We start from the raw sequence: 7,097 nt of genomic DNA, 5'->3' as shown, positions 1-7,097 counted from the left end.
AGACCCGGGGCCGTATTGTTCACTAGTGGCTTCTCTCATGAAAGCAAGTAGACGGAGGGTGAACGAATTACTGCCGAGCAATTGATAGAACCACGCAAAGTCATGACGTTATCTTTGGCAATGATCATATCTATAGGCATCATGTCCAAAACAAGTAGACCGATACTTTCTGCATCTACTACTATTACTCCACACGTTGACCGCTATCCAGCATGCATCTAGTGTATTGAGTTCATAAGAATAGAGTAATGCCTTAAGCAAGATGACATGATGTAGATGGACAATCTCAAATCTATGATGAAAGCCCATCGTGTTACCCTTGATGGCAACAACATGATGCGTGCCTTGCTGCCCCTTCTGTCAATGGGAAAGGTCACCGCATGGTATGAACCCAAAACCAAGCACTTCTCCCATTGCAAGAATCATAGATCTAGTTGGCCAAACAAAACCCACAACTCGAAGAGAATTACAAGCATATCAAATCATGCATATAAGAAATCAGCAAAGACTCAAATATAATTCATAGATAATCTGATCACAAATCCACAATTCATCAGATCTCGACAAACACACCGCCAAAGAGGATTACATCGGACAGATCTCCATGAAGATCATGGAGAACTTTGTATTGAAGATTCAAGAGAGAGAAGAAGCCATCTAGGTACTAACTACGGATCCGTAGGTCTGAAGTGGACTACTCACAAGTCATTGGATCGATCTTCTTGGGGTTGACATCGATCCCACGTTCGGAAATGAGGAAACCGAGTAACTTTCCGCCAAGGACTCCGAAAGTGCACTTAGTTGGATTCAATTTGATATCATACTTTCTCAGGTTGGTGAATGTCTCTGCCAGGTCAGTCAGTAGGTCGGAACCTTTGCGAGACTTGACCACTATATCATCCATGTATGCTTCAACATTCCGACTGATTTGATCAAGCAAGCACTTCTGGATCATACGCATGAAAGTGGTGCGAGCATTCTTCAAACCAAAAGGCATAGTGATATAGCAGAAACACCCAAAAGGAGTGATGAAGGCCGTTTTTATTTCATCTAGACCAAACAGACAGATCTAATGGTAGCCAGAATAGGCGTCAAGATAAGATAAACGCTCACACCCCGTAGTCGAATCGACAATTTGATCAATGCGGGGGAGCAAAAAGTGATCTTTCGGGCAAATCTTATTGATATTATTGAAGTCGATACACATACAAAGGGACTTGTCCTTCTTGGGACCATGATGACATCCGCGAGCCACTCCGAGTGGTAGACCTCGCGTATGAACTTCGCCAGTCGCGCCACCTCCTTGCCGATTGCTTTTCTCTTCCCTGTTGTAGACCGACGCAAATGCTCCTTAATAGGCTTTGCCTTCGGAGCCACTCTCAGTCGATGCTCAACCAGTTCCCTAGGTACACCCGGCATGTCAGCGGGCTTCCATGCAAATATGTCCCAGTTCTCATGGAGGAACTGGATGAGCTTGGCTTCCTATTTTCTGTCGAGTGTTATTGAGATGTTGGTAAGAGCAGCATTACGATCTATCGGGTGGAAGTTCACTGGTTTGAGTTCACCCACCCACTGAAAAGCGGACTCAGAAGCAGGCTTCTTGGAGCACATCAGGTCGGCAGGGTCAGTATTCTTCTTGTATTCCTCTAGTTCAACCACAGCCATTTGTTGATCAGCGATCTTGGAGCCCTGATGCATGCACTCTTGTGCTCTTTGCCGACTCCCTGTGACTGTGATTACTCCTCTGGGTCCAGGCATCTCCATCTTGAGATACATGTAAGATGGACGGGCCATGAAACGAGCATAGGTCGGACGACCAAGGATGGCATGATATGCACTATGGAAATCTACCATCTCGAATGTTAACTTCTCCTTGCGAAAGTATTTGTCAGAACCGAAAAGGACGTCCAACGCAATATGGCCGAGTGACTTGGCCTTCTTTCCAGGAATGACTCCATGGAACTGCATGTTGCTCTCGCTGAGTCGGGACATTGGAATGCCCATCCCTTTGAGAGTCTCCGCATACAAAATATTTAACCCGCTTCCTCCATCCATCAGAACCTTGCGAAGCCGAACACCTTCCACAAATGGAGGAACCACCAGAGCCTGTCGACTGGGAGTAGCGACATGAGCAGGTTAATCCGACTTATCAAACATTATGTGGGTCTGCGACCACATGAGGTATGTGGTGGTGGTGGGTATAGCCATGTTGACCTCTCTGTTAATGACCTTCAATCGACTTCGGCTCTCCACGTCAGGAAAAATCATCAGGCTTGCTCGAACTTCTGGGAAATCATCTTTCTCTTCGTCATTCTCCTTTTGAGGATCCTTCCCACTCGACTAGACTTATTAAACTGTTGGATTAGTAGCCTACACTGAGGAGTGGTGTGCTTGGGAAATATTAGATTGCCATCTTCATCTTTCTTCGTGTGCATTACACATAGTTGATCCAGAACATCTCACTGATTCTTAGACTTCTTTGGGGGAAATTGGCCTTTGGGTTTTCCCTTGAATTTTCCATGTGCCGCCAAGGCGGCTTCTTCTACCGGAGTGGAACCATCAGCCATGCGCTTCTGCTTCCGATTGGAATTGCCGCCAGCATCGTTGTCGATTGCTTTACCTTTACCGCTATGGATGTGGTCTTCTTCTTCACCATTGGTGTATCGGGCAGCAATCTCCATCATCTTGCTCATGGACATGTCACCTGTACGACCGAACTTCAAATATAGCTCTCTGTACCTGACACCAGCTCTGAAAGCACAGACTGTCTGGTGCTCAGAAACGTTCTCCACCGTGTGATAAAGCGTGGTCCAACGCTGGATATAATCTCTCAAAGATTCAATCGACTTCTGAACGCAAAGCTGCAACTTTGACAAACCAGCAGGACGCTTGCATGTGCCCTTGAATGTTTTGATGAACACTCAAGCGAGATCCTCCCAGCAGTAGATGCTAGAAGGAGCCAACTGATTCAGCCACGCCCTGGTCGAACCATCCAACATCAAAGGCAAACGCTTCATGGCGACGCTGTCGTTGCCTCCACCAACCTGCACTTCCACTCGGTAGTTATCAAGCCATGTTTCACGCTTAGATTCTCCTGTGATCTTACTTATTCCGGCCGGCAACCTGAAGTTGGGGGGAATATCAGGTGAACGGATTGCTCTACTGAAGCACTCGGGGCCAGAAACTGCAGTGCCGCTCCCATTCGGACGATCTCTGTCAAAACCATCTCTGTGATCTCTCCCCCTGTCAATCCTCCTTTGTGGGAGTACATTTCTTGCATCAAATCTAGGACTCCGCTCGTCACCGAACGGGGGCCTGTCTTCGTAGTGTCGGGACACATATGTACCACTCCTCGGAGGAGAATGCACCCGACGACGGTCATCACGGTGGTACGGGGGAGCGAACTGATTCTGCCCCTGAAATCTATGTTGATTCTCTCGGTAACCTTCGTCTTTGCGATGCTGAGGTGACCCTGGACTGAAAACTGAACGAGTTGTATCTGCTCTGGGTGAATTATTGTTCAACCTATTGAGCTACTGCGACACAACTGAGTTTTGTTGGTGTGTTGCTTGAAGAAAAGTACGAATCTGCTCTAAACCTCTACCAGCCTCTGAGTTTGACGGCTAAATGGAATCTTCTATCTTAGCGGCAGTTGCAACATTAGGTACCGGATTACGAAATACCTTGATATTGTTCTGAGGTCCACTCGAAAAGATTTGTCGCTGATGCCGACTGGAAACTAGAGGACGACGACGGGCGTGTCCACTCGACGGTTCTCCAACTTCGTGTTTGTCGTGACCGAACCAAGGCAAGCTCTCCATAGAATCTGCCATGAAGACCTCCGTCGCAGGATTGCAGCTCTCGCACTCGGAAGGAACATCAGACTGATCTGACGTCGACTGGATCGCTCCTCGAAGGGGTTCAGCAGGCTCGACTGCAGCAACCTACGGATATGACGCCTAGCGACCCACTACGTGTGTCACCCATCGCTGAAGTTGTGAGCGATCGGATCGCTTGTGTCGACGAACAACGGGGCGAACGGTCGACGCCGGAGTTGACGGCTGTAGAAGGAGCTTGCATGAAAGTGTGTCGCCCCGTGGATCAGGAGAGCCTCGATGTCGAGAGGCGTCTCCTGAAACCATGACGAGTCATCGATCACGAAGATGAGCGCACCGAAACGGATCTCGCCGCCCAGGAATGAATCACAGCCGGAAGACATGACGGAGAATGGAAATCGCAAACTTGCCGCAAGTCGCTTAGACACGTGCCCCACGGTGGGCACCAACTATCGTGGGAATGAACCTGACAATAGAGGTGTAGCGTATGAAAGGAGAGGCCAGAGTCCTAGCTACGACAAGCTTGTACGCAAGATGTATGAGTTCAGGCCCCTCTCATAGAGGTAACAGCCCAACGTCTCAGTGCTCAGGAGCTCTTGCAGTGTGCAATTCGTGTTACACGGGGTGCGAACCCTTGTGCCAGAGGGTAGTGCTGTCTTATATAGAGTGCGCTATCTCTCATCAAGGCCCAGCATCTAAGGGTTCGATCAATGGAGTTTAAAGGTGTACGTTACAGATAACATATGTAATTAATGTTATTTATGACGACCAGTCGAATGCTCGCTTGTTGGCCTCCCTGGAGTGGCTTCTGGTCTTCTGTGTCACTGGTTCTTCCAAGTGGAAGTTGGTTGTCGAGTGAAGGGGAAAATACTATGAGTGATTTCTTACCGAGTGACTTAGACGTTATGGCTATCCAGTCGGAATCTTCCTTGTGGCCTTCAAGTCTTTAATGAGGTACCCTTAAGGTAGGACATCTAGGTCAGGCCTGTTACCCTACCCTAGGTACATATCCCCATCAATGCTTATATCCATAATCATTGCCATGGATATCTTCATAATTATTCGCTTTTCTATCAATTGCTCGACAGTAATTTGTTCACCCACTGTATTATTTTCCTTTATGAGAGAAGCCTCCAGTGAAACCTATGGCCCCCGGGTATATTTTCCATATTATACTTTGAGATCTATAAACCAAAAACACCAAACTTATCTTGCTGCAATTTATTTAATTTTCTTTCTGCAATCTTTATATCTATCTCTATCAGATCTCATCCTTGCAAATAACTCTGAAGGGATTGGCAACCCCTTTTTAGCGTTGGGTGCATATTGTTTGTGTACGTACTATGATTGGGGCCTTGGTTGTTCCTCCTACTGGATGGATACATTGGTTCTCAACAAACTGAGGGAAATACGTATCTACTTTACTACATCACCATTCCTCTTCAAGGGAAAACCAACACAAGCTCAAGAAGTAGCAGGCTCCTGCCACTCCGCCACAATGAAGTCCATGGACTAGAGGGGGAACTCTCCCCCCATATAGGGTGGAGTCCAAGGAAGAAGAAGAAGGAGGGGACTCTCTCCCCCTCTCTCCCGGTGGCGCCGGAGTGCCGCCGGGGCAAGGAGTGTGACGGTGATCTAGATCAAAAATCTTGCCGCCGTCAACACCAACTCTCTCCATAGCAAGATCAAGCCTACCAAGTACCCATCACAAACTCATATCTTGCATTTACATTATTTGCCTCTCGTTTTCCTCTCCCCCACTTCACCAATTTGTCGTTTTATTCGCCTTTTTTCTCGCCGGATCTCTTTTTGTTTACTTGTGTCACCATGTGCCTTATATTTGCTTGCATCTTTGCTTGTCTATTGATATGGATCCTCATCCACTTGCTAATATTTTCAAGAGATCCAATTATGATGAACCAATTTCTAGTGAGTTGAGTGTACTTAATTATCACTATGAAATTTTTCTTGAGATTCGTGAATCTAAAAATTATGATGAAGTGATTCACGATGTTTCCTTGAATGAAAAGCATGATTGCAATGATATTTTTATAAATTCTATTAATATCAATTGTGCTAATGATATGCAAACCTACAAGCTTGGGGATGCTATATTTGATGAGATTGCCATGACCACTATACTTATTGCAATGATCATGATTGGGGTGATAATGCTTCTTATGATCTTGATAATTTATTTAATACTATTGATGATTATGATATTGAAAGTGGGTTTGGAAGAGTGTCAACTTTAGGCATTATTCATCCCACTATTTTGGAGACTGATGAGTCATATGAATTTTTTGATAGAAGTGGGTTTGGAGAGGTCATGAGTTTAGTTAATGATAATCCCACTATTTTGGAAGAGTGTCAACTTTGCATGCATGTGGACCATAAAGAGAAAAATTTATATGATAGTTATATTGTTGAATTCCTTCATGATGCTACTGAAATTCATTATGAGGGAGGAACATATGCTTGTAGGGATTGCAATAATATCAAGTTTCCTCTCTATGTGTTTAAAGTTTTGAAGTTATGCTTGTTTTGCCTTCCTATGCTAGTTGATTCTTATTAACACAAATTTGGTTGCTCACAAAATACCTACGCGTAGGAAGTGGGTTAGACTTAAATGTGTTTTTCACGCTATTCATGATGCTCTTTTGCATATCTTAGTTACTACTTTTATGCAAGCATCATTGAAATCATTATGCCTAGCTAGGGACGTTAAACAATAGTGCTCGTTGGGAGGCAACCCAATTTTATTTTTATGATTTTGTTTTTGATTCATTTTTTTAGTGTTGCACACATTATTACCGCTGTAATAATTTTGTTTTATTTTTTTAATTATTTTTTGAGCCAAGTAAGACCTTTGGGATGGTCTACGGTGTTTGCAAGTTATTTTGGTGAAAAAAACAGAAACTTTCACTCTTAGTCCAGGAATTTTGTAAATTCAATGGAACATGATTTTAATCTGAAATTTCTACACAAGATTAACTTACAAATTTACCATATTTTCCTAACTTTTCAGAATTTGTGGAATTATAGAAGTATTCGAAGTAAACAGATTTCTACACACTGTTCTGTTTTCGACAGATTCTGTTTCTTTGTGTTGTTTGCTTATTTTGATGAATCTATGGGTTGTATCGGGGGGTATGAACCATGGAGAAGTTGGAATACAGTAAATATTACATCAATATAAATAAATAATGAGTTCACAACAGTACCTAAAGTGGTGATTTAGTTTTCTTATACTAACGGATC

The sequence above is a fragment of the Hordeum vulgare genome, chromosome 2H (assembly GCF_904849725.1).
Source record: "Hordeum vulgare subsp. vulgare chromosome 2H, MorexV3_pseudomolecules_assembly, whole genome shotgun sequence".
Lineage (NCBI taxonomy): Eukaryota > Viridiplantae > Streptophyta > Magnoliopsida > Poales > Poaceae > Hordeum > Hordeum vulgare.
Note: the sequence above shows the minus strand (reverse complement) of the source record.